The 6,420-nt window shown below is 39.3% G+C and overlaps 2 non-coding genes across 2 annotated transcripts; both read right to left on the bottom strand.

Annotated features, from left to right (window-relative positions):
- Positions 1 to 3,393: 3,393 nt before the first annotated feature.
- On the bottom strand, positions 3,394 to 3,464 carry Trnag-gcc. The gene has a single exon. It is a non-coding gene; the product is annotated as a tRNA-Gly (tRNA).
- Positions 3,465 to 5,307: 1,843 nt separating this feature from the next.
- Positions 5,308 to 5,378, bottom strand: Trnag-gcc. Its single transcript has one exon. It is a non-coding gene; the product is annotated as a tRNA-Gly (tRNA).
- Between the last annotated feature and the right edge of the window lie 1,042 nt (positions 5,379 to 6,420).

Here is a 6,420-nt window from a genome sequence, read left to right as displayed (position 1 = left end):
GGGGAATTTGCAGCCTTTGCCGAAAGAATTTCTAGGAGAATCTTCGAGGCGTGGTAATGAGACTGACAGTTCGGTATTTGGTGCAGTCCTGAGTTCCGGAAACATTGGGTAGGAGCATCAATTCTGAAATTACCCATTCTGCTGGCCATTTTCCTGTCCTCCAGATGTCATCCAATAATTTTCTTCATAGCCTTTATAACTGTTTTTCCTCTGCTTTCAGGGCTTCCGCTGGTATTTCATCCAATCCGACTGACTTTCCTTTTCTTAGCTTTTAACAGCTGCTCAGTTTCTATTTCAAGAATTTCTGGCTCTTCTCCTTTTTCTATGTTTTCTGGTGTATGTCTACTCTGCCAAAAAGTTCGAAGTAATATTTTTCCATCGTTTCAGAGTAACATCTGTCTATCTATCATATCTATATATATATATACGCATATATATGTACATGTATGCATATGAATATTATACATACATATACACACATATTCATATATATGTACATATATTTATACACATAAGCATATATATATATATATATATATATATATATATATATATATATATATATATGTATATATATATGTTGTGTGTGTGTGTGTGTGGTGTGTGTGTGTACACTGAGGTACCTTAAGGTACACAAAGGAGGCAAAGGGACACAACAGCCTAATGTTCCAACTGTGCCAAGAGGCATCATGCCTGGGGCCTGACTTGCTCTGTCAGGAAGGAGACGGCCCACAGAAGACAGTAGATCGTAAAAAAACGTCCAAATTTTGTACCCCCCCCCCAGGCACCCATGTCGGTGGAGAGAACATAAAGGAAAGGGATCTCTGTTCTCCTAAGAGGAAGGACACACCTCCCAAGCCGACACCGGACACCTCCAATAAAAAGTGTGCAAAAAAAGAACCAGAGGAATAAAGGTTCAAAAACCACTGCAAGATATTACGCAAGAGCCGACCAACTACTCTTTGATGAGCAAGCAGTCAACACTCCTGTTGACTATTGTAGTCACTGCAGTAGGCGGACAAACTAGGCGAGGTCGAGTGAGGAGGAGGAAAAAGGCAGTCTTAGTCGCCGTGATGGCAATGACCCAGACTGTTGCAACCTGAAGGGGAGGAAGCTAGACACAGCCAAACCAGCTCCTACTCCACATCAAGGCAAGACTCCCCTCCCTGTTCCAACCTTGGCTGAGCCCTCACAGGCAGAGCCAAGTCAGGCTGAGCCTATCAGGCAAAGCAGCAGAGGCTTGACTACACTAAAAAGAGACATCATTAATGTTACTAGGTGTGGCACAGAGTAACATCATGGCATAAAAACTACGCATAATACAGTGTAACATTAATGGCTTTCATACAAGAAGTGTCATTCTCCACACGATTGTGTGATCAAGGAGCACTGACATTGCCATACTCAAGGAATCACTAACAGAGGATACGTTCGCATCTCAGTATACCACACTGTGGAGATGATGCCGAATCTGTTGCTGTTGAGATCCCACCTGGTCGGGGGACCCTCAAGCTGTACTGTGTATAACAGGCCAGGCTGTAGGAGTTTAGATATCAGCGAAGTCTGTGCTACTGCCAGCACATGACCGAGTGATCATAGGACACTCAATGCACATCACCCCATCTTGGCTACCTGGAGACCCTATGTAACTGGCTGTATCATATAGCCGATGTGCTTGAATCATTCCCCGAGATTGCTCTTCTCAACATCCAAGAGACAATGCATGTCGAGGAAGGGGTCCTAGAACTCATTTTTGCCACTGCGGCCTGGTGCAGAGAATCAGATGGGATGTCCATGAGACTGTTACATGTATCATTATGGTGCTATTACCACCCTCTTGGATGCTGGCCACTGACTTAGATGCAGTGAATCCCCACAAAGTGAAAGCGCTTGAGGCCAGACTTGTCAGTGTCATAAATCAAGCAGCCTCAAAGACCATACCTAAAACTCGGCTTTCGTCTAGGGGTTATAGAGACGCCTGGTACTACAATGTCAGATAAAGGAGTCTGCAGAAAGGCAAAGGACCCCTGAAAATCTAACCCTCCTAAGAGAAGCTGCCAGGGATGCCAAGGAACTGCCAAGAGAGTTAGGAATAATACACAGGAATGCTGTGAGTCCTTTGGCACATAGTTTCCATCCTGAAACCAAAGCAGCCAGGGGAGGTATTGCCCCATCTCTTATCTCAGTTATCTGGGCAAGATGACCGGCTCCAATGGAAACTCCATGGGTTCACAAAGGGCAAGAGTACAGCATACAGCATATCTGATTGTGCTCTTAAGCACAACCAGCACTGTCACATGTGGTATATCCTGGATCTGGAAAAGGCTTTTGAACTAGAAAATGCTCTTGCTATTTAGAAAACCTTGATCCAGAAGAGAATTAGAGAAAGGATCTTGGCTTGAGTAGGTGGCTATTCTAAGAACAGAACGGTCAAGCCAGGTTCCAAGGTCACCTATTGAAGCACATGCCACCAGAAAATGAAACACCAGAGGGTGAGGTTCTCAAACCAGCCCTTTTCAACACCCTAACGTCTTGTATCGTCAAGATACACCTACCAGAGGGGTGCAAGATCATCCCCTATGCAGATCATCTTGCAATCATCTCCACTGGTCGATACTACCTGGAGACTTAATATCTTGGTACAAGCCTGTATGTCCAGGATGTGAACAGTGGGTTCAGTTCTTCCAATGCCTTGGAGTAGGGTCGACCAGAATCTCTCCTTCCAAAAGTAGATCCAGTCTCAGTGTACCTAGAGTAAGATTACAATCTCTTTGCAAACAACTCTTGGCAGTCACAGCCAGGTTGTTAATATGGTACAGCTCAATGAGAAACTATTGTTAAGGGTATAGATTCCCCCACCTTACTATATTTACACGAATTAATTTACTATTTACATATATATATATATATATATAATTTGTGTATATTTATGTAGTTTGCTTTTTTCTTATGAATCAAATTTATTCATAACCAGTAAATCTATTTTCTGAAAACCTATTGACAGGAAAAGGTTTTTGCAGTTTCTAAATCTTGTGATATGCGAAACTCAGATGCACGCAAAGGTCAAACAATGCCTGCAAAGTAACTAACCAAAAACTAAACAACGTGCCTGGACACATTAGCAGACAGGGAATATGAGAAAAGTATTCCCTTGCAGTCCTTGGATCCAGTGAAAAGATTGAATTAAAAAAGTGTTAATGTGTGAGCATATACAGAGGTAGCTGTAATGAGTAGTAAGGTGACTCTTTTTAGCAGAATTATTTCATGATTATAGATCATATAGCTGGTTGTAATTAAGCACAGTATGTCTGCACTAATTTCCCCTCAATACTACATAGTCGGGAAAATTAGATCGTTTCATTTGGAAGTAAGGAAATTTGTCTTGAAAAAATGTGCATCGGCCGGGAATCGAACCCGGGCCTCCCGCGTGGCAGGCGAGAATTCTACCACTGAACCACCGATGCTTCTGATTTTCCACTACGATTTGTGTTGGAGCACAAAATTAATCGGAAATTCAATTTTTGGTTATTACACTTTCAACTGCGTATACACATTCACAAATAATTTTAAGTATTTAAAAGGAGTATCCATGTCTAGTGTATATATATGTACGTGTATATTTATGTATATATAATGTATATTTATGTATAAATATAATGTAGTGTATACATCATATAATTCTTCGTGTGTTTCGTCTGTCCGTTGGCATGTTACACTTACGTTTTAGGGATATCCCATTTCACTTGAAATAACAGTTCCTTTAATCAAATGTGGGATAAACATATGCCTAAAATCAGTGTGACTGCGGACTTGAAGTCTAGAAAATGGGGTAATTGTTACATTGTTATTAGTATCGCGATTGTTATGTTATGATCATTATATATTATTATTCATATTATCATTATTCGAGGCAAGTGCATTGCATTGCAGTAGTTTGACCGTCAGTTTATGTAAACTATTTACGTGACTATCGAGGGGGTGGTTGAAAAGGAAGGTAGGAGGATAAAGGGGAGAAAGGAGGAGGCAGGAAAGGGGGAATGAGGTTTAAAGAGAACAGGAGGATAGGGAAAGGGAAACAATTAAAACTGTACCTGGGTGGGACAAGGCGACAAGGATGGGCGTTCGTCGGTGATTCCTGAGTGATGAAATGGAACACTTCATGTTTTCCAACTATGGGCTGCGTGAAGGATGAAAAGTCTCTAAAGATGGTAGCAAACGGACATCCTATAGTGATGGAATTCAATCATACATTTACTGGTATTTAGGTGGCGAAGTAAGGTGAAAGTGTTGGCGGAAATTAGCTCCCAAAATAGAATGGTGGATATCCATAATGAAAGCCATCAGCTGAGACCGAAATTGGGCTTCAACTTCTTCCTTTGAGAGGATGCTTTGGGGGAATGATTAACAGTTGTCAGGTGTTTGTATAAAGCCCCGTCCACGGTGAGCTTCATGCAGTACTACATGAGGCAGATGGCAGTGTTGAAAGCATTCCCGAGTGTCCTCACTGCAACTCCCTCCGCTTGTACTCCTTGCATTTCACATTCCACAAGGCAAGGATGCTACTGTGTAGATGCGAGTACTATTCCTTGTCTACTCTATAGGTTCCATCCTGGAGAGCGTAGCGAAGCCTTTCACCCTCTATGTGATGGGCACTGTCCCACTGCATGCTATTGGGGCGGCTGGGTGGTGTACAGTGTGTCACACTAGCATTGAGTTCTTGGTGTCTAGTCATCTGAGTAAGACTGTGTTCAGGTGTGGGAGGCCAAGTGAGAAAGGAAATGTTGGACGTGGCGTGGGCCTGTTATGTGTGAAGAACAATAGTCACGTTGAGGATCAACATCTGAGATTTGCCGTTCAGTGAGGTCTTCTAGGGTGCGAAACTGTAGCCTGGGATTATTCTAAAACCTTGGAATATTATGGTGGAGTATCTTGATAAGTATATTCTAGGAATGGTAATGCAAGGTAGTGAAATTAAACATGGGTAAACATTCCCTCGCAATTCCTTGGATCCAAGGAAAGTACAAGATTCGAAAATGTTTATGTATGGACCCAGAGAAATATTAGTGCAAAATAAGAGACATAATGACAGTCATATGCAGAGAGGTAGTTGCAATCTGATCATAGATCATATGCACAGTTGTAATATGCTTATAGCATATTGTGATAAATCATACTTGCAAAACACAATGATTAATCATTACGCAGATGGACAGCAGACGAATGTTAGCACTAATTTCCCCTTGATTACAACTCAAGAGAATTTGGATTATTTAGTTTGGAAGTAAGGAAAATGTGTTTTAGAAAATGTGCATCGGCCGGGAATCGAACCCGGGCCTCCCGCGTGGCAGGCGAGAATTCTACCACTGAACCACCGATGCTTAATAAAGAGAGAGGAAGATTTGACCTTGAGGATGGATTTACTCAGAAATTTGATTTTATTCGTGGACATACATTCGCAGATAATTTTAAATGTTTGAAAACAAGTATGTATGGAAGAAAATATAAATCAATATAAATATATATATTTTTTTAATTAATCAACATTCTAGCCTGTGAATGCTTAAGACTATTTCCACCGTCAAAAAACTGTTGTGCTACACTTTCCTATGACTCCGCCCCTATTTCTGGGGCGGAGTCATATATGAACTCCTACACCTTTATCTTTGCCGATGAGCGTGCGCGCCTCTGCGTGGTTTGAAACTGGAAGAAAATGGAAAGCTAAAATTTGATAATGCACTTTATGATGTATTATATAGCAACGATGAGGATGTTAATGAGGATATTATTGCACTAGTGCTAGACTAAATGTATTTACGTCTCTGTGTGCATATTATATATAATATATATATACTATATATATATATATATATAGTATATATATATATATAGGCACATGTATGTATATATGCACATGTATGTATATATGCACATGTATGTATATATGCACATATATGTATATATGCATATATATGTATATATGCACATGTATGTATATATGCTCATGTATTTGTATATATGCACATATATGATATATGCACATATATGTATATATGCACATATAGTATATATGCACATATATGTATATGTGTACATATATGTATATATGCACATATATGTATATGTGTACATATATGTATATATGCACATATATGTATATATGCACACAGTATATGTACATATGCACATATATGTGACATATGCACATATATGTATATCTGTCTATCTATCTATCTATCTATATATATATATATGAATATATTTATATATATACATGTCAGTATATATATATATATATATATATATATATATATATTGATATTTATATTTATATATATATGCACATAATATATATATATAGTATATATATGTATATATATATATATATATATATATATAATATATATATATATATGACACACC

The sequence above is a fragment of the Penaeus monodon genome, unplaced genomic scaffold (genome assembly GCF_015228065.2).
Source record: "Penaeus monodon isolate SGIC_2016 unplaced genomic scaffold, NSTDA_Pmon_1 PmonScaffold_19707, whole genome shotgun sequence".
Lineage (NCBI taxonomy): Eukaryota > Metazoa > Arthropoda > Malacostraca > Decapoda > Penaeidae > Penaeus > Penaeus monodon.
This window is presented reverse-complemented; position numbering and strand designations above follow the sequence as displayed.